General features: G+C 36.8%; 1 protein-coding gene across 46 annotated transcripts in view; it reads right to left on the reverse strand.

Annotated features, from left to right (window-relative positions):
• The window catches only part of FOXP2 (forkhead box P2), a 389,891-nt gene that overhangs the window by 68,614 nt on the left and 298,961 nt on the right, over window positions 1-22,316 (reverse strand). For 8 of the 46 annotated variants that reach the window (XM_085532347.1, XM_085532965.1, XM_085532841.1 and 5 more), the window contains one exon: window positions 11,015-11,085. The exons of the other annotated variants lie outside the window; for them this stretch is intronic. The gene's annotated coding sequence lies outside the window, so the exon portion shown is untranslated. The remainder of the gene's footprint in view (window positions 1-11,014; window positions 11,086-22,316) is intronic. 46 annotated transcript variants of the gene reach the window in all.

Genomic DNA, 22,316 nt, shown 5'->3' on the forward strand with positions numbered 1-22,316 from the left:
TCATAGCTCAAAATATTCTAGTTGTGTTTATGATGCATTGTCCTTTCTCCCCTCTGACAATCCAGCTCATATAAAAATCAGGCATATAAAAGGTTATGTCTAACTCACATACACCACAGCTTGTACTAAGGCTCCTCATCGATACATGAATTTTAAATACTACTGGAACAAGAAATAAAATAAATCAGAAACTCAAACATATTCCCCATTTTTAAACTGTTTCAAGAGCAAACATCTAAAGCTTTAAGGATTCAAGATGTGAGTAATGGGATATGAAGCTCTAGGTCATCGGTACAAATTTGCCCCAGATCAATGACATACAGGAATTACTGCCAGCTGAAACTATTTGATGGCCAATAATAATTCCTAGTTTCAGTCAAGATTCTAATGAGCTATAGTCCTCATAAAAAATTACCATCATAATGAACTACAAGACTTACAGAAAGCTCAAGGACTGTGTGGCTTACAGACTAAACTGCTGTTCTGAAAGTACTGCACTATCTGCCAAATGGTGAACTGGATCTATCTGCAATGTAAGGAAGATGCTAGCATGTATGCTGACTGTCTGCAGCCAGGTACATTGCAGCTTGTAGCTTTAACAGTTCAATTTAGTAATCTATCTACTATTTATATAGTTAAGAGAAAAGCTTCTTTAGATGGCAACTCAAATGGAATAAATTGAGCTCTGCCCTGAATTTTGAATTGTTTTGTGTGAGAGCTTCCTCCCCATGAGTCATGCAAGGAACTTCTAAATTTAGGCATGTGACATTAGGTGATGGCAGTACTTCATCTACTTTCTGACACAGAACAAAGCATTGGTGTGCTGCTGAATCCCACAGAAGCAAAGATGCAGAGAACTTCACGTGTTCAGCCATTCAGAACCAGTAAAATTATTATCAGAGTGAAAGTGGCCTATTCTCAGTAAATATATACTACAGTTAAAATGCTTTTTAAAAATCTTATACAGTTTATGTTTCAGTAAATCACCATATTGTGTTAAATTATGGAATAATTTATACTGTTGAGAGATCTGAGACAGCCTTAGAAATTTTCAGAAATACTGATTTGGGCTGACTTAGGGTTCTAATGTTGCGTTTTCAGATAGCACATACTATCTGACAGTGATTTAATTTGATATTCTACATTTCTAATACAATTCACCCAAGCCAGTTTAAATACTCCTCCACATTCCCAAATCAAACCCTACACCAAGTTACCTCAATTACAGCAGAGCATAAACATTTTCTGTATTTGCATTTTTGTTATCCTGTAAAACATGCAATAGACTAAAGGGTCTCTGAGAAGTGGATTATTGCACTGATCTCTTCTAAGGACTTGTGTTTTAAGGGAAAGTAAAGACTAGCCAATAGAAACCTGTTTCAAAGCTCTGCAAAACAACTTGTCTGTTGCTCTTCCAGCTTAAAGCAGAGGACTGTCAAACAATTCTTCCTACAGATGGAAAATAGAGACAGCTCCACCTACCTGAAGATAGTCATTAAACAGTAAAGACAAAAAGTGACAAAATTCAGCCCAACACAATTTTGAATATTTAAAATCCCAGCTTTTAATGCGATCTCCTCTTTTCACTAGCTAACTAGCAGACCTCAGGTGACCAAAAGGAACAGTACCTACTAGGTGCCAAAAATGGGGCAATAAATCAGGGCCTAATGTGTAATTATGAAAAATATAGTGAATATTTGAATATACATAACCAGCACCCACGTGGTATGATTTTCCAATACCCAATCCAGAGCCCCATTTAAGCATTTATAACTACAAGTATGCAGTAAGAGACCACTGAAGTCAACAACCTCAGCAGAAATTGATATAAAAATGCTCAAGAGTGAAAATACCCTTTTAAAAATGCTAGCTGTTGTTTCTGGCAGCCCTGTATGGTGCAGGACACAGGAGCGCCAAGGAGCACCTTCAATTTCCCTGGCCTTCAGGATGTAGAAAAGATACTGAGCAAATTTCACTTGCACATTGCTCAGTTTTTCTGAGGAAGGCGAAGACAGGACAGAGGAGACAGGGCTTTCTCCAGCTGTTCTTTATGCTCATGTAGTCTGCCTGCACAGTTATATGCCTGATTTGGACATTAACTTGCTTATATTTTCCCTAGCTTACCATGGGATCAATTAGATATTAAGAAAATACAAATAATTATTTTAATGAAATATTCAAAAACATATCTTTACTAGCCTTTACAGTCATTCTTCGCTTTATCACCAAGCAACCAGATTACTGTCACCAGAAGCAAAATAACTCTGTGTATGACCAAGTGACAGACGACAATTTTCATCTCCAGCTGACATCACTCACCCCAGGCAAAAAAATGCAGTCAATACATGGGCTACAGAACTCTCTTCCTTGTAACTACTGTGTATCAGACATAAGAACCCACTCAAGGACAGTTTCACGTAGAAAGATAAGAGACCTGGATCACTATGACTTGGGTATCAATGCCACCCTGAGTGGAACATCAGAGATTTCAGTTTCACATTCTCCCTCTTCCTCCTTGGCAGACACGAACTCATTTCTGACCTTTGGAACTCTTGTGTGGATGCATTTTATAAAAATTATCTCAAAAGATGTACAGAAGAGTATGAAGCCACGGAAAGCATTTTCCCAAGTGAATATGAGCAATGACTGTCAAATAGACGGCTAAGATAATTCTTATTTTTTATTTGCTAAACAGCAGACAGAACAGCCCGCATCCTGCTGATACTTTTAATAATGTCAAGACCACAGTGTGTTTCAACATAATAGAAGAACCTTCACCAGAAACAACCACAAACAAATGCCGATCTGAAAAAATGCCCTAAACATGATTAGTGCCACAGCAGTGTCATCTGTAGTGGTAACACACTGATAAGCGACTATTGTAAAGCTATTTTTTTCTGAGTTATCATTATGCTCGAAAATGTAACAGACTTTTTACAACCTTAACTCCAGCTGAGGGGGATGGCACCCCACAAAGCTCCTTGAGAGGTCTCACATGATCTACTGTACCACTGTATCCTGAAGCAACCCTAGCATTACTTCCTTCAGCTGAAAATTCACAAAATTTGACAGAACCTCCCATCTGAAGTCTGAATACATATCAGGTATAATGCACATGACCATCTCCTGTTCACTTTCTCACTTTCTCATTCATTTCCTGCAAAAATACTTGCTTTGCATAGGCATTTACCAGTGTATGTGCATCTGCGTTCTCCTTCATTTGAATGCTATGGCCACCTAGAGCCCACTGAGGTATTTCATGTTCTCATGATGCATCATACGAATGTGAGGAATCTGTTCTACGAGAAATACAGCCAAGCTTGCATACAGAATACAACTGTTTTTTGCATGCCTGACACTGTTTTGCCATCCATCATACATACAAACAAGTATGTTATCTGCATGACAAATTCAGTGTTTGAGATCTGCAGTCAGGCCTGTCCTGGTGTACATAATGAATTTTCTGCCTCTGTATTTTACGGCATCATGTGGCACTCTGGTAAGAGATGCCATGGGTATTATTAACATCAGTAATTTTTAGCCTAATTCTTAAGTAAACAGTACAGAATTACAAAACAGTAACTCAATTTTTTTGGTTAACTATAATAAGGAAACGTTGTGTCAGTTTATAAACTACTTATGAACATCAGAAGAACGGAGAAAGCAAAATGAGATCCATTGGGAAACACCAACTAAACTATGAGCTCACTCTTTGCCCCATGCTAACTCACACAGCTGATGTTTCAGATGAATGTACAAAAGCATCACATCAGGGAGCAATCTGTAAGGTATCTGAGCCCGACAAAAACCTTATTGGAATAATCATTTTAATAATTCCATAGTATCTTATCATGAGCAAGTTGACTCTAATGCCAGTTTTATGCTGAACAGTTTTAAGCATCTGACTGACATGTCTACTTGCCCTGGGCACTTCCTCCAGGCAGCAGAAGTCAATATGAGAAGCTGGGGACTGATCCCGTTCATGTCAAATCAGCACTGTCCATATCTATCTCTCTTTTCTATTACACACAAAGGTGAGACTCTGCTTGGATCAGGCGTATCAAAGTTGAATGCCTTTAGGTTAGGTAGGATGAATCTGGACTGTTTAGTAGCCCATTTGGAAGGTCACAGGGGTCCTCGGCGAGAGCAGCAGTAAAAGGAGATAACTGACTTCTCGGTTCCCTGTTCTGTGTACCAGGAATTGTTTGCCAAGCTTAGTGACATCCTAAACGTATAAGGAGACTGCAAATAAACTGGAGGAAATAAATGCCAAGATCAGGTCTAAAAGAAGCAAACACCGATGGTTCCAGCAGCAGGACATTTCTGCCAGCCTAGTCATTCCCATCAGACTTGGGACCACTCTCTGATCCAGACTGCTCAAAGCAGTACAAAGAAGCTTTCTTTTATACCTGCTCCTTTCCCCAAACAGAGTTCCATCAGCAGTCTTGGGAGACTGCCAACTTACAGAATATATTTAAACATTTTCCATTTACTGAAATGTCACCTCCTTCATTAGACACAGGTGAGTGTCTCTGTCCTTTCACTGTCTTTCTATGTCACCTGCCAATGACTTTTTTTGTTCAAGACTATGGAAACAACATATTCAGTCTCCTCAATCTCTGTTTTTAGCTTAAATTAATGCCTACATTTGTAACCAAATTAAGAAGCATTACTTAAGAGATAAGGCAAATTTACAGCTGCCTTTCGAAACCACAGAGCGCTCTCTTCAGCCGTCACTTAGATTTGAAGCTGAAATCCGCCCAGCTCTTCATTCTGCGAGCACATATCTGGGGAAAGGCATCAGTTTCTGCAAACTACTAAAACCACAGATAATAAGCCTGTGTCCCATCGTACTGAAAAAGCAAAGCAATCTATCCATCTCCAATGGGAGCCAAATTTAGTACTGGTAGAGCATGTGATATTCAGAAATTACCTCATTGGAACTCACACCTCAGACAGGCACACACAGTGAAATGAGTGTAGGAGCGTAATGATGGAAAATTAGTTATACGCTCCTTTAGAAACAAGTTCCAAGTACAAATTTTCTACACACACACACACACACACACACACACACACACACACAAAAGGGAAAAGACTCAATTTCAGTCAAAGGTTTACTAAAGTAGAGTTGAGAAACATGTATTTTTTTTGAGAAGTTTAGAACTTCCAGTGCAGAAAGTATTAAAATTACTTTCTTTTATCATTTTAATAACAATGCCTGATTTGTCAAAATAACAGTAAAAACTCTATAAATATCTGTTCAGGGATTACTCCAATAGCATGAAAAACTCTAGTGGAGAAATGACACAGAGTATAGAACTGTCATCACACATTTGCATATAAAAGGCTGTTTAAAACGGATAGGCACATAAACAGAAAATACATGCCATAAAATTAGTCATTTTAAGCATGGACCTTTAAAATCGGCAAAGTACTTTCATTTTAGCAACCTCATTCTAAAGATGAACCACAATTTCTGTGTAGCATCTAGGAACACATTTTCTCCAGTTTTGTATAATAGTTTTATTATTGCGATGTTTGACCATATCCTCATTAACTTACCTTAAAATATTTCAGCTATTACTTCAATAAAGTAATATTAGTTAAGCATGCAGCTACATACTTATTAAATAAAAGTATTATTTTTCCTTTCACAAGAAGATGAAAACTGTGATTTACTACATATTGAAGGCTAATAGGTAAACATACACAGCACCCACATGGCTACCAAACAGTACGCACATTTTTGAAGTTCTTATGATGCCACATTTGCTAAGAAATGAGTAGCTCTAACAAGCTCACCATGAGACAACATTGTTTTGGGCCTCCAAGCCCGTTCATTAATAGAAGTCACAAACTTCAGGCTGAGTCCCATACAGAACACACACTGAATTTAAAGTAGTGAGCACCATAAAAAAATGCATATTGGAAAAACAAAAAACAAACAAAAATGAACAAAAAAAAGCAATTCTATGTTCCCTTCCAGTCATAACTGAGAACACGGACAAGCACCAAAACCACAGTGGTGACCTGCATTCTAGAGTCCAGCAGGTCCAAAGGGTTCTGTCTTTTCTCTTATTTGCTCCACTTTGGGTAACTAATGGCACCACAGTCACTGGACTAGAAAGTGCACAGACCTATGTGAATAAGTATATTCTGCACAAACTCCTATTTGCCTCTCATTTTTTTATGTAAATTGGGAATTTCCAAAGAAACTACTATTGTCTGAATAAAATTCAGATTTTTATTCCGTGAGTAAAAGACGCAGCTTCTTCATTTTAAATTACTCATAAAAATAAACTAAACAAACGTATGTACACTAAGTAAACATACAGGAATAATTACTGTAACCACAGATTAGCTATCTAATTTGAATTTCATTTCATTAAAAGAAATAAGGTAAAATAAAAATACTCCTTCTCAAAAGCAATGTTATGCTAACTGCAGAACAAAACGACAGAGAATACCTTGGCAAGAGAGCAAACTCAATCTGTCTTCAAAAGCAGAATAAATTGTTTCATTTGTGACAGTTGTTTGCCCAAAACGGCTTTGCAAACTTCAAGCAAGGGAGATTCCACAACACCTCCAGCTATTCCAATGCTCTGCTTTGCTTACTTTCCAGAAGTTACTTGACATCTGATTTCCTTTGCATCAATTAAAGACAATTACTGTTTGTAGACACGTCCTTACTAGTATGAAAATCTCTATGTGTATAGCAAAGATATGATTAATGATGACAAAAAATGATGCAATTTACTGTCAAAATGAACACTCTGTGATAGTAAAGACAATTTTCAATTCTACTCTGCTATTAAATTCTGGTTAAACATTAAATAAAGCTTCATCCTTTATTTTTATGCCTGACTATAACTATCTCGCAACCATAAGAAATTATCTATTTCTACCTAAAGATCTGAAGATCCGATCCAACTCTGAAAACAACACGGAGCTGAAACTCCCATCAGCTTTGCTACCGAGAACAATAGTAACAACAACTGGTTGCCATAGAATTGCCACAGTAAATGAAGGTCTGGAAGAAGAAAGTCTGGAAGTACTTCTTCAAGTACACAATCTTCTACATTATTGTATCTTTGAGTACAGACAGTATTATAGTTTGCATGTAAACAGTGCTCATGATACTCATTCTAAGAAAAAAAAGAAAAGCATTGCTGTTTACAGTTTACCGGAGCTTCCACAGCTCTAGTGAGGAAATTTCAAAATCAGAGTTTTGTTTTGAGATTAATCTCATATTCACACTATCCACATTCAACAGATCGGTATTAAAAACGTGATGAAAAACGTCAAAATGTTTCATCTTTGTCAAGATCTTTTTTTGATATAAAATTAAAGGAACAAATTCCAGACTGTTTCAGCAGTGAGAAGTAATAATTAATAGGACAGTAAATGTTAATAAAGCTCCAGCATTTATCTGACCAACTGTACTGATGCTGCTAAAATATTTCAGGGTTTTTTTTTGTTTTTTTTGTTTTGTTTTGGTTTTTTTTTGTGTTGTTGTTGTTGTTACATTATTGTGGGATAGTTCTTTACTGTGGCAAATTCTACAGAGGTCAAAATATCATTTTACAAAGCTTGTAAAGAAAATCCTGGTTATTTCATTTGAGAAACGCTACGTGCATTCACATCACGTTGCATCTCACACGGGCTAGAAGGAACTTTCAAGAGAAGAAAATAAGAGATCTGAATGGTCAATTCAGAGATTAAAAACAAGAGTTGAGGACAATTACCACACCTGTTAATGAAGGGTATCTTTATTTTCTCTATAAACCCAATGAAGGCTGTACAAATATTAAACAGTGGTAACAAACATAAGGAAATTAAAGCAGAATTTACCTAAAGAAGGAAGGGAAATGCATTTAGGTCATACGGGTAATTAGAGAAGGAGCCATTCTGTTGGAACACTTGTGTTTATAGAACTGCTGAAGGAGTTAGGAGTTAGATGTGCATATACACATCCCTCTATCTGAATGGCAAACCCATTAAAGAGGCTAAAGCCATATTCTCACTAACTTTTGCTTCATTTAAGACATCCTGAAGTACTTGCTATAGCAAATCAGTTTTGAAGGAAATACAAGCATGTCTTCCAGTTTAAGATGGAAAAGGTAGAGAGAAATGAATGATTAAGATGACATGACGCTTGGTTTTTGGAAATGAACTCAGAGAGAGCTCCGGGCACACAGGCCTTTCACAAAACTATCACCTCCCTTATCTTATACTGACCAGGCGGACTTCACTGAGCACGGAATGCTAAAAAGAATAAGAATTCAGGCTATAAAAATTTACATTTGCAGCAGGGTATACTGCAGGAATGCGCTTCAGTTCCCTATTAAATGTCTAACATTTCTCCACCTTCTATACATGGTATGCAAAGACAATTACAAAAAAACAGCACTTGGTACCCTTCTTACTTCAGTTTCACTACAAAACCTCCAGAGATAGTTCACACTTTTTACTATGGAGCACAAATGCCTCTTTCTTGCACTAACCAGACATTTGGAAACACAACTGCCTGGAAATTCCTATAAGTCTGAAATTTGTTTCACATACAAAGTAAGTAACCTGTTTGGCAAAATGGATTAGCAGGCTGGATTTCTGAGCAGCTGCTTTTTGAGTATCTTGAAACATTTAACAGCAAGCTTTTCATATCATACAACCTCTAAGCATGCTCCACTACACTGTCTTTGACATATGTTTACACACCGTTTTCTGCTGTATTTCACAGTCTTTGTTTAAAACACTGAAGTGCGAAATAATGAGATACTGAAGCCTTGCTGTTACACTCAGAAAATCGCTAAAAATGCTATATGTTACAGCAAAAAGAAAGAAAGTTTGGGTCTTTCTGCATAGCTCAAAAATAATTGGAAGAGCTAAATAAATAATAAAAACAGGAAATAAAATGCATTTTAGCTGTCCATTATCATGGGAATATTGTTTTAACAAGACATATAGAATCACATTATCATTCTATTATTTCAATAAGCTTGATGTTGTTACAAGACGGAGACAGTTATCAAAGCAGAGGATCACTCTCCTACAGAAGGATCACATCACTTAATGGGACGGAGATGTCACATAAACTACAGTGTCAAATAGATAACAAAATACAGGACTGAGCTTGTAGCAGTAATGATTTTATGTTAGCATACATGGCTACATCAGCATAACTAATATTTGACATGAATATAGATATACTTGTTTTTAATGACACCACTATAGTGCTTATTTTACAAAATCCCTCATAAATTCATCTTTTATTGTATTCTCTCACACTTCTAAAATGTATGAATTTTTCCTATTGTCTGTGGTTTTAATGATCTCTCATTGACTCAGACACGATGAGTTTAGAAGAAACTTCCTTTGAAATTAATCGAACATTTATGGTAAACATTACAAAACTTTTATCACTGAGGACATCATTTCTCAAGGTTTGCTCGGCTTTTCAACCAAACCTGTGTACTCAGAGAAATCTAAGGAATTATTCTTCATGGCCCAGTACATTCCTGCTGTTTCTTAGTAACTAAGAGCCAAGCAAACATTTCCTACATAAGATAGTTATATTAAAAAAGAGTACGTCCTGAACATGCAATTCATTTTACAACTTGCTTTCTGGGTGCAGCTTACACAGTGACCACCACCCCACCTACTCTGCAAACTGAAGTTTGAGACATATTGAAATTTGTGATATTCAGAAACTGCTTTCTATACACGTTTTACTTCAGAAATATAATATATTCTTATATAATATGAAGATATTAAAACAAATGCACAGTTGCAAGGAGATCTGAGTTGTGATAATTTTGGAGCTGGCCCTGGTTTTGCAGGTAAAACAAGACTGCCCCTTACATATCCCTAGATGACATTTTGTAAGAGGGATGGATAGAGGCAGCTTCACTTCTGCTAACTTTAGCTACTGCACACGTGTTGCTTTCTTTTCACGTAGTTCATTACAGACACACCCTATGAAACCACATTAGGAGTGCAGCTTCCATTTGAACAACCACCTGAGACCATATAAAGATACAATTTTAACTGCAGTGCTACCAGGCAACCACAACCTATCTATGTAAAGGAAAACATAAGACTTTAAAGAGTGTGTCACGCATAGTTATGTTTATGAACAAACAGAAGACAGAAGGGTGGCAGGTCGGGGACGTCACATTATTCTCAAACGGTGAATTCAGGCAAAGGTCAATTCAGGAATAAATGCCAAAAAAGACCTACATTCAGATATCACTTCTAGGTTACTACAAAATGCCAGCTTCCTAAGGCTATCAGCATACATCACACAATTAACCCTATTTTCATTTTCTTCTGTTTCAGTTAGGATCATAGAGCAGTCACAATTTCAGCAACATAACAGCTACTAAAAAAACCCCACTGATTTCAACAAGTAACTGCTGAATTTCTTATTCCTCTGAAATCCACAATGCAGAGATGCCCATCCTTTATCTCATAGTTCTGAAAGTTGTTACCCAGATATTATGTGTGATGCACATACTTTCCTAGCTTAAACAGCAGACTTATACAATAGACAAATTTGGGAAATGGATTACTGCGATCTGACTTGAAGCAGAACTGAAATGGTAAAGCTGATTGAAGAAGATAAACCTTTCACTGGAAATATATTTTCTGAATTCTCCAATATTTCACCTTTAGCATTGGCCAAAATATAAGACCAAAGACTTTGTAGTACTTCTTTCTTTGCAGATTATCATGTTTGATCATGAAAACTATTGCAAGCTGTAACAGCTAAAAGAAAGTTTGCATGGCCACCTCACTGGTATTTCCATGCACATGTTGATTCTGAACCTACGATATTTGAATACCAAGAAGTACTACTTGATTGTTTCACTGCTACTTTGAGACCATTCTTCTGCTTGACACAAAGCAGAAGTGTTATCAGGAATGCTGTCTGTACCCTGAGTGTACAACCAAGTTCCAAAAGTGAATGTGAGGGACAGAAACTATAGAAATGAGGAAAAAATTCACTTACATTTATCCAAGATGTCTGTCGCTATTAGTGTTGAAACTCTGCTATGGGCTGAGGTCACAAGACCCTGTAAGCTGAAATAGAGAAGCTTCAGCTGAGGGTAACTGAAGCTGCAGCACATTAAAATACATATTAGGGTTATAGGTACTGATTGGAGTTTTAATGTCTTGATCTGTTTTTCCCGAGGCTTGAAAAGTGACCTCTATTTTTTAGTCATTTTTCAGTCCTGGAGAGAAGCGACTTTCAGTTTACGAGTATCATCTACCTCATTAAAAGTGTTTATGTATGTTATATACAGCACATTATATGATATAGTATGATGCTTTCATTGGCATGAGTTTGGAGTTGCCACATCATTCACAGATGGGGGAAACCATATGTGATTTATGCAGACTCTCCCAAAGAAAACTAGAATAAAGCCCTTATACAACATCACATCATCATGTATGTAGCAAATGTATATAAAATAAAAGCTAGTTTAAAATCTTTAAAATGTGGTAAAATTTATCACAGATCTTTTTTTTTCCTTTATTATTTATTTATATATTTATTTATTTTCAATTGAAACTTAAGTCCGGGGAGTCTGATAACTTGGATAGAATAGGCTTAGAAATACTAGAATAAATTCAAAATTATTTCTGAATGTATCTTACTACTGTAGCTTGAAAATCCTTTTCATCTTAGTTTCCAAGGGCTCAAATCAAGTGTGTGATCTACAAGGCAGGTGGAATCTTCTCTTAACCTGAGATATAAAGATCCTACTGCTGGCATCAATATGATGCTGAATTCATCACTAATTTTGGACTGAATTTTCCCCTCTCTGGCTCACAATTCACTGTGCTTTTTGGAAAGGAACTGACATGCAAGAACTAAAAAAAAAAATAGGAGAAAACAGAAAATATTACCCTAGGAAATTAGCGTTAAGAGGAGAGTTCAGAACAACAGACAGAAACAGACTGAGAAAAGTGCATTTACAAACAGCACTGCAGTTTATTATCTCTACTTGTATTGCATATGACATCTGCTAATGTAAATATGTACTTAGAATCACAGAGTCAATGAACAGCCCAGTTTGGAAGGGATCTCAAAAGACCATCAGGTCCAGCCTTCCATGGGAAAAGCAAGCCTAGATGAGATTATCTAGTACCCTGTCCAATTGCATCTTGAAACTCTCAAGTGATGGGGTTCCTACCAGATCCCTGGGGAGGCTGTTCCCAGCAATGACTGTTTATACTTAAGAAGTTTATTTTTTATATGAAGACAAAAACCTTTCCCAGTGCAATGATACTTGTTGCCCTTTGTCCTTTCCCTGTGGCTTCCAGCGAAAAGAGTGCCTCTGTACATATGCATGCATAAGCAAACACAACCAATGCGCAAAGAGATTTTTAGACCACAGGCAAATATTATCTGATAATAAGAAAAAGAATTCCAAGAGGAGAAGGAATGCAATGAAATCCAAACTACAGAAATTCTGAGTTAGACAAATAACAACAAAAGCACTGAGTGTATACAGATGAGGGAATTCAGAGATAGCAAAAGTACAGTGAAGGGTGGAATCTCTGTGCAAGGTTAAGAAATGAAACTGGCATCACATTGCATGGATATTTACTTGATTTGTGCAATCGTAATGAGATTGATAACAGGTGAAAATACAGTAGATAAAAACTAAGAAACTATCAGGATACTGTAACACTTTCTCATGCTAAAACTGTGTGAAACATTAAGAAATCCAGTGAAACGTTCCATGCTATAGACTTTGTTTATTTTTTAGTAACTCAGGAATCCATCAGAATCCTACCAAAAAAGGCAGTCAAACATGTCATTTAAAAGATCAACAAAGAAGATCACGTGATTCTAAAAAACCAAATCAGTTACCGATGAAAAAATAGGCAAAATTTTCCTGCCAAATAAACAAATAAATAAATCAGAATGTTTCATTTTACTTTCTTTTAGTAGAAAAATATAGCAAATGTTGTTTAAACTATGAGACTAACTCGGGAGAATAGGAAAAGTATCTGTAATGGAATACTAAATAAATCACCTTTACCAATTCAGTACAAAGATCTGAGAACTAGTCTGAATGCACATAAGCTCAAACTGAGTGACCATTTTCCAGTCTAGATGGGATAGGATAGATGCCACATCACCATATTCCAACTGGAATTAGTTGCTCTCCTTCCCCAGATGAAAAGCACTAAAAAAAATTAACAAATTGAATTTATTATTCTCACCATGACTGGTCTAACAATGTATTCAATCTAAACACTGTACACTAGATGACATAGAATGTAGTCTGACATGCTCAGTGTGGAAAAAGGAAAAGCTCTATTGACAGCGTGCTCAGCTTGTTTCATAAGCAGTAATTTATCAGGAAGGAAAATTAAAAAGAAAAAATTAAGATGGTGGACATTGCTATGACCAACGCAGAAAGCCTTCGTTAAAGACAGCAAATTTGAGTTTAACTACATAATCAAAGGATAAAAATAGGATTTCCTGTAGCCCATTTTATTAAATCCTAATTAGATATCCAAATCTATCTCCTAAAAGTGTGTTGACTATGCACTGACAACAGCGTGTTGACCAGAAGTGTTTTGTTTATGAATGGTAACGAGGCTCTCAAGCCTGAACTGTTACAGTGAATGGCTGGGACAAGGTGTAGCCATCCAATGTTTGGTGAAATAAATTCCCCCTCCAGTACAGCAATTAACAAACTTCCCACTGGCATGTGCCCTATGCAGTCACTTGTATTTATGTTAAACAGATGTAAAAACAGGCTACTCTGTACTGACTTCATAAATTCAGCCTGTATCAGATAGGTGCGATGCCCTCCAGATGAACAGCAAAAGAAGAACAGCATTCAACTTAGATTTTATTCAAGTATGAATGAAGAATGCTGTTGAAAACCTCAATCATTTCATTCTATCACAGGACAAACACACCTTGCAGCCCAATACCCTGTACCGTACCTGAAGAAACAAACAACCCTCAAATTCCCCTCCCTTCAGTTTTGAAGAAAAACCCTCTCTGGAATAAAATGAAAGAAAATTTTACAATCTACATGTGTGAACACAGATCAATTCAGGTGGAGGAAACAGCCAAGGAATGTTAGGTACTAACATGCATATTAAAAAATCCTACCGAAAAAATCTGATGCTTCGGGAATTCAGATAGTCACCAGTCGGACTCTTATGGCCATAGCTATATAAATGAATTCATGTTTTGAATATTGCTCCATAAGTAGCAAATATTAAATTCATGCTTTATATCATGTTTATAGTTCAGTACATAGTTTTCAAATATTATATACCCTTCAGACATAGGCAGATTATGAGATTAGATGTGACAGTAAGACTGGCCTCGTTAGGGATACACATGACAAACTTCACCAGCCAGCAAAGGTAACAATCACCATTTTGCTAATCAATTTCAGAATTGAAATGTATTTCCAGAAATGACTTGAAAATTACTTCACAGAAGGATGGGGATCAGTGCAGTATTTGACATTAATTACTTGGACAAAAATAAGATACAGTTTTTAAAAAAGAAACTATATTATTTTGTAAACATTCACAGATTAATTGAAATTTATCAACTACTGAAATTAATCGAAAATCAGGCTAATGACATCTCACACAACTCGGTGATCACCATAAATCCAGACAATGTATCAGATTTCATCAGATGGAGGTCATATTTTAAATGAAGATAGAATTTGTTATGCATTATTCATCCATCTGAAAATATTACAAGGTGGGACAACTTTTTATAGTTTATTACCACAGCATATTACAAAATGCATTTGCAAAATAAATGTTTAACCGATGACTCTATGACAAGTCGTTTCAAAGCATATTATAAGATGCAAATATTGTTAAAATACGTGTGCATGTTTAATGCATGAATTACAGTCATCAGACACCGTATAAATTGTCACAAAATTTAACAAATGATAATAAGATATTTATAAATGGCATCTAAACATAAAATGGGCACTGAGAAGTAAATGGTACTGAAATTAATCCTTGTATGAAGGTTCTTTCTTTCTTGACTCCTGCAGAACAAACCAAGTTAGGTGATTTCATGGTTTGGATCCCCCTAAGCAATGTCCGAGTTAAACTCTTCAGCCAGAAACTTCAGTCTTCAAAAGCTTTCCAGAATAAAATCACGGATAGTTTTCTATCAGCTAGACAGCACAGATTAGCTTTAACAGCACTTTCAAACTCTTTCTTATGAAGAATGAAACTGTGCTGAATAAATCTGAGTGTTTACTTCTGCAAACAAATTATCTGAGGAGGCAAACTTGAAACTCTTCATGACAGTTCTTTGCTCATCAGAAAAATCAACTTCAACACAGTAGAGAAGAAAGAGCCTTATCTTTCAAATACTGCTCATATGGTCAGTTATACTTACTTCACGTATACTGATCTATATTAGCCTTTTATTACTACTATTTAAAATCCAATACCATAAAAAAAAAACAACAAAAAACGCTGATGAGAGAAATGGTATTTTCGCTTTTTAATGTTTGTGCATAACAGTGAGCTGTCATCAGGATACTTCCTAGTAAATTACAGAAACTAATTGGTCTGCCTGAAGGGGAAATTTATATCCATCCCATCTGTAAGAGTCAGACTGAGAGGCTGACAAGATCCTGAAAATAAAGAACAGTCCTCACTTACAAAATCAGATGACTGACTAGAAAAAAGGACAACAGACAGAATGAGTGAGAATGAAGGTGACTAAAGAGGGATACCGCAGTCACGTCCTGTCAGAGATTTGCTGGTACATGAAATAATTCATAATTACAATACAGAACTTTAATGATTTCTCTGTAACTAAGTAATGTTATAAACCTACTTTAAATCTGCCAGGTTTCAGTTGCTGAAGAAGTTGATCTCCAGCTTCTGAAGCATAGTCAGAGAGAATTAGCTGGATCTGAGATGTCTGATCCTGTGATAGGAATGTTGACACTGTTCTCTCTCTTAATTTTCTCTGAAGTTAAACAAGATTAGGTACTGAAGCAGGACCTCAGGGCAGTAAAAAAGGAAGTAAAGTAATAATTTTGACTGAGTGTGCAAGAAAAAAAAAAATTACACAGCTTTAAAAGTAAACTAGACAAAGTCATGGATGCAAAAAATCTATTTCATGCTTTTGAAAATGAAGTGTTCTGACCCTTCACACTGCTTGTGAATGTAAAAGGGAAGGACGTCGACTTTTTACCCTGCCTTCACATTCCACCTTCCCCACCCTGCATAACACACCCAGGTTGGGCCCTTGCACAGACAGGGTAGCAGGAGCTGGCTTGGCATCACTGCTCTTGTACTCTCCTGGACTTAAACAAAGTATTCAGAACCTGGATAAGCTGCTATGAGATGTGAAGATGTGTGCATTACTTGCATGAAGTTTACAGTTTATGTAGCTCACATGAGAGTGCTTTTTCAGGGAAGCACAGATGAATGTGCATCCGCAGAACCTGCCTAAGGAAGGCTCTTACCTTCTGATCTGAAGAGCTGCAAAAGACTTTCAATTGCTCATTATATAACTCCATTTGGGAGAAAAAATATATATATATTGGCATTCTAAAAACAAAATTATTTATTTTCCAAATATTTTATGACAGAGGCCTGCTTTGCACATTCAAGCCTTCTTTTGGTACCTATGGTAACTGTTTCCAATGTTACACTTTTTCTGTATCATAGAATGTCCTGGGTTGAAAAAGACCTCAAAGATCATCTAGTTTCAACCCCCCTGCTATGTGCAGGGTTGCCAGCCTCCAGGCCAGGCTGCCCAGAACCACATCCAGCCTGGCCTTGAATGTCTCCAGGGATGGGGAATCCACAACCTCCTTGGGAAACCTGTTCCAGTACTTCACTACTCGTTAGCTGAGAAACCTCCACCTAATATCCAACCTAAACCTATCTTAGTTTAAAACCATTCCCCCTTGTTCTATCACTATCCACCCCTATAGGGCGTATTCCCTTGTTAAAAAATCAGCCTTATATTTATACAACTAATACAGCAAAGCCTGGGCTGGGATAACTCAAAAAACACCTTTCTTTTTTCCTTACACCTCCAAGCTATCTTGCTCAGCAAAGCATCCAGTAAACTTGTAAGTACTTATTTTTCCTTAAAATCTCTCACATGCAGAAAACAATCATTTCTTCAGCTTTTTCAAATATAAAGGAACCCTGAAAGCTGGTAAAGCACAACAGGCTTTGAAGTCAATCTTCAGCCATTCCTGTGTACACATCTTGCTTACTAAAGACGTGACCATTCTGGTAGAATGCTCAGCACATGGATAAAAGTGGCTGTCTCATAGTCAAAGAGAAGGTCGAGAGGATACTGCTTGGAAGCATGGAAAATGCTATGCAGGGCACTCCCCATGCTTCCTGCAATGGCATTGCTCCTTGCTTTATTGACACTACTGGGTACTGTTTAACCTGCCTTGTAAGCGTGGACAAGTTTCAGCTGAATCCACAGAAGTTTAAAAATCACAAACAACAGAGACTAAAAACACAAGAAAGAAAGTGTCCTACAGCTAAATGAGATTGGAAAAAGATGTTAAAAAGATGAATATCATAAGAAAATTTGCAATAAATAGTATCTTCTTATCATATATATATATATATATATATATATATATATATTTTTTTCCCTGAGAGTTAGATGAGATATATTTCAAAAACCAACATACTTTGCAAGTATTGCTTAATAAAGGAAGCAGCCTTACCGGCACCTTCAGCTGTTGTGCAATTTCAAATACAGGAAATGATTAATGACAAACAAACAGTAACCTTCTACATACATGTCCACAGCTGCCACTGCAGCCCTCTTTGTTTATCTCTGTGGCAGAAGGATTCAACAGAAACAAAGAAGCGATTGATTCAACAGATTCTAGAAAAGTCGAATATCTTAAGTCCCATATTTATGAACTGGAATTATTCTTATGTGGATAAATACTCAACAGGCTTTAAAAATAGACTAAATCTTATGGGAATATGTCTTCTTTCAAAAATCAACACCTTGTTTTTTTTATCTTAATTTCCCCCCTAATCTTCTTTACATTAATTATGCTCTTTTAAAAAAGTTTTTCTTTTTTCATGATGTACTTGGCAGTTTATGCTGGTCACACATTAGGAAAAGGCCCGCTACTCTAAACGTTTTTCCCGTGTAGTTTCAGGGCTTCAGATTATAGCACATAAGGCATCGAAGAAGTTTAACTGAAAATGTGCCACATCCATGACAAGCAGAGACACTGCAATGAGCTCTGCCTGTAGTTTGGCATATTTATGGATGGTGCAGGCACTCTATTTTGCATGAACTGTATTATTCAGGAAATATTCAACATTTTGTATTCAATTTCCATTGCTTTTCCGTACTCACATGTGGGTTTACGTGCACCTTCTGCTGTATTTTTTGTTCTCTTGGTAATCTGTGAGTTTCTCACCCACAGATTTACTAACATACTCTGGCAAGTGTGGAGAGTCACAACTTCTAGAGCATGGAAGGGAGAATGGTCCAGAAATGTAAAGGACACCTCTGAAACAAGGAATTAATCACCCCCTGATACTTAGCTGTGGTGAGGCCACACCTGGAGTACTGTGTTCAGTTTTGGGCTCCTCAGACACTGAGGCCCTGAAACATGTACAGAGAAAGGGCAAAGAAGCTGGTAAAGGCTCCTGAGCACAACTCTTATGAGGAGAACCTGAGTAAACCAGGATTCTTCAGTCTGGAGGAGGATCAAGGAAGATCCTACTGCTTCCTATAACTAATTGAAAGGAAACTACGGTGAAGCTGTGGGGATTACAGAATCACCCAGAATCACAGAATCAAAGGGGTTGGGAGAAATCTCAAGAGACCATCAAGTCCAACCCCCAAGGTTGGCCTCTCTTCCCATGTAACTAGTGATGAGAGGGAACGGCCTCAAGTTGTGCCAGGGGAGATTCAGGTTGGCTATTAGGAAAAAATTCTCTGAAAGAATAGTTAGGCACCTGGAATGGGCTGCCCAGGGAGGTGGTAGAGTCATAATTCCTGGAGGCATTCAAGAAATGTTTGGATATGGCATTAAGGGACCTGGTTTAAGGGGCAATACTGGCGGTACAGGTACAGGTGGACAGGTGATCTTGGAGGTCTTTTCCAATCTTGGTGATTCTATGATCCCATAGGGTGTCCTTGATGATGATACAAGTTGGGTGTATTGAGAGATTTGCGTAGCTGAGTACATTTTATTTGAAGAAGGAAGTGTTACAGATTTAAAAAGCATGACATCCTAAAATCAAAGGCAGTCCAAGGAAAGAAGCTGGCTAAAGAAATTCAGTAAGACTTCATGTCAAGGTCCGACAAAAAAAAAAAGCTATATTGTCATGAAAACAACAGGTTATTCATGGAAATCGCAAAGCACTGTTGTGGTTTTCTCAAGGAACAGGAGAGTGGCAAGGGATTTGGAGAGTGAAGTTTTAATCTCTACACTTAATGTCCCTCCTGATCTGACCATCAGAGGGTTGCTATGGACTGCATTGAACAGATCTTGGCATTCACCTTTCAGGATCCTGACCTAGTCTACCTGCAATTAATCTGATGAGATTTACACATTCTTTAGACAGTAGACCTTCTGTGGAGTAAAAATCCAGTTTATGCATGAACACAGGCTACTGCAGTCCCAGTAAGACAGGATACAAAGTAAATAAAAGAAACAAAACAGAAGCAGAAAATCAGTATCTGGAAATTCTGTGATATGGTATCTGTTTTAAATAGAAAAAAAATAGTGAATCAAAAACATACTTTACAGGCATGTAGATCAAGCCTAGAGAGACACAATGGGAAACTTGGAGTATGACTGGAAGACCCATGCTTTCATGTACTAAAAAAGACTCCCAAGAAAATCTCAATTTAGGCCAATGAACCAGGACACTTTATGGCAGGAACTGTGCAGACACCAAAGCAACTGATCCAAGATGAAGAGATTCAGCTCATCATAGGTAAGAGTTTTCTATGCAGTAGCATAGAGATGGCAAGTGCCACAGTGCTCTGGAAACACAAATAATGAAGATGCCGTGGTACATTTTGTTTCTAATTAAGTCTAGAATCTGGAAACAAGCAAAACAGAAAGGACTCAGATATCAAGTCAAAAACAGAAGAAAGCACTATGAAAATAAGCAAAACATGCAAGAAACGTCTAAGAATAATTCACAAAAATGTTCCCATATACATGCATATATTAAACAATCACTCATTTTTCTGTACAAATACAGTTTTTGTGTAGTTTAGGGAACTGATTTGGGTAAATAACCTGCTAACATGTTCTTTAGGATCCATCAGTTTTTCAAATGGTAAGTTTGTTCTATTAGCTCAAGATTTAGGGAACAAGGAAATTTCACAGACATTATGAGGAATTATTTTTCTTACTCAAGAAATTATGATTAGCATAGCACTATTAAAAATTTCTGTTAATATTCTTTAGAAACAATCTAAATATCATTTTTACTTAGAACATATTTTACATATTAAAAATATTACCCTGGTTTTGAAATAATAGCTTGCTGATAAAAACTATGACATATAGCAAAGTCTCACGCAGATATACATGAATGGGGATGAAACCACATTCCCCTGTGGCTTTCAAAGTACAGCTTTACTAGGAGCTACATACAGACACACTATACGGTCTGAAATAGTGGGAGTGCATAATGGAAATATCTGTGGAGACACAAAAAATGATCTTTCTTCAGGCAACTGAATGGTATTTTTATATTAAAATGTAACATCCCAAATTCAGCATAATTTCATGAGATCATACCTCAAACTAAAAATGGTATTATGATATTTTGTCAGCACACTTCTCAATTTTCATATACCTAAGATAATGCCTCCTTCTTTCAATTGTACTGTACGGTAAAGCAGGATTTTTGTGTCTTCTTACAAGAAGACAGTGGTGTTCCTTCTCAAAACCTGTGTCTATACTGATTTTTAACCATCAGTGCAAACAGTTAAATTATCAATGTAAGCAGTTAAATTACTCCCTCAAAATGTATCATATTAATCAATACTCTCTTTCTTCTACCACCATGACATTCACTACTTGTCATTCCACATTCCTCCGGAGGGCCACAAAGTCACCTCAAAGCTTGAAAAGGCTAAATAAGTTTTCGGGTCAACTTGAAATTTTGACATATACCATATAATTCAGCCCTTTTTCCAGATCATTAATAAATATATTAAACAATGCCTTCTAATGTACAGGTCAGTGGTAGACAGAAATGTTAACCTTTTGCCATTCTGAAAATTGACAATTTATTCCCACTCTATCTTCTGTCTCTTAGCATGTTTCCAACTCATGACGGAACTTTAACTTTCACCCAGAACTATTCAGTTATCTCAATAATCTATTGAAAAAGACTGTTTCAAAGGGCTTTTGAATGTCCTTGTAAATCATATACCTTAGTATTAATTTTAAAACAAATTTATTTTGTGGACTAAGAATACTGGAATTCTCAGTAATGCAGCAGAGATGTGCATGCTCTGCAAAGTCAGTAAACTTTGAGGCCAGCGAAGACGACCACAATTTGTCTCCCAGAAAGGTCAGAGCACCAAAAACTTCCAGCTGAATCAGTAATGCAGAAAAATTAATTATAAGGCCTTATTTTATCCTGTTAGAATGCAGCACTTCAATGCACATGGTAAGTCACAAAGGCTGATGAAAGACTCTGAAGCAGCAGCAGCATGGACAGTACCACAGATGTGCGAAGACTCCCACATAGCTGACCAGGAACAAACTGTAGGCACTCCACAAACACAGTGTTAAATAACTGTCCTGTAGAAGACAAATGATGACAGTGACAGACTGATAGGAAATACCTGTCATGATAGAAGGCAATATATGTGGCTAAGCTTTCTATACATCAACTGGAGAAGCCTGAATGATTGACTTGGAGGAGGATAATGAGGTACCCTGCAATCATTACAGACAGCACAGGAGAAAGTACAATGGGGCTTATCTGAAAATCTAAAAGTAGGAAATTAATGGCTCGTTTTTTTTTCTACTTTATGAAGAATAATAGGTATCATGAAGTCAGTCTGTGAAGGATTATAAAACTAAAAACAAACTGCCTGTACTTGATGCTTTGAAGAGGAACTGGGGAAAGATACAGAGAGAGATGTTAGGGAAATAATCTGTGCAGAACAGTGGCAGCGAGGAGACAAGATGACATTTGTCATGTGCTGAAAAGAGGCCAGCTGTAGTAACTGAAATGTGGAGAACCTGTATGAGAGTTTTGGCTTTGCACACAGCTTGAGAATCTGTACCTTA

The sequence above is a fragment of the Coturnix japonica genome, chromosome 1 (genome assembly GCF_054131305.1).
Source record: "Coturnix japonica strain WE chromosome 1, WE-NBRP24, whole genome shotgun sequence".
Lineage (NCBI taxonomy): Eukaryota > Metazoa > Chordata > Aves > Galliformes > Phasianidae > Coturnix > Coturnix japonica.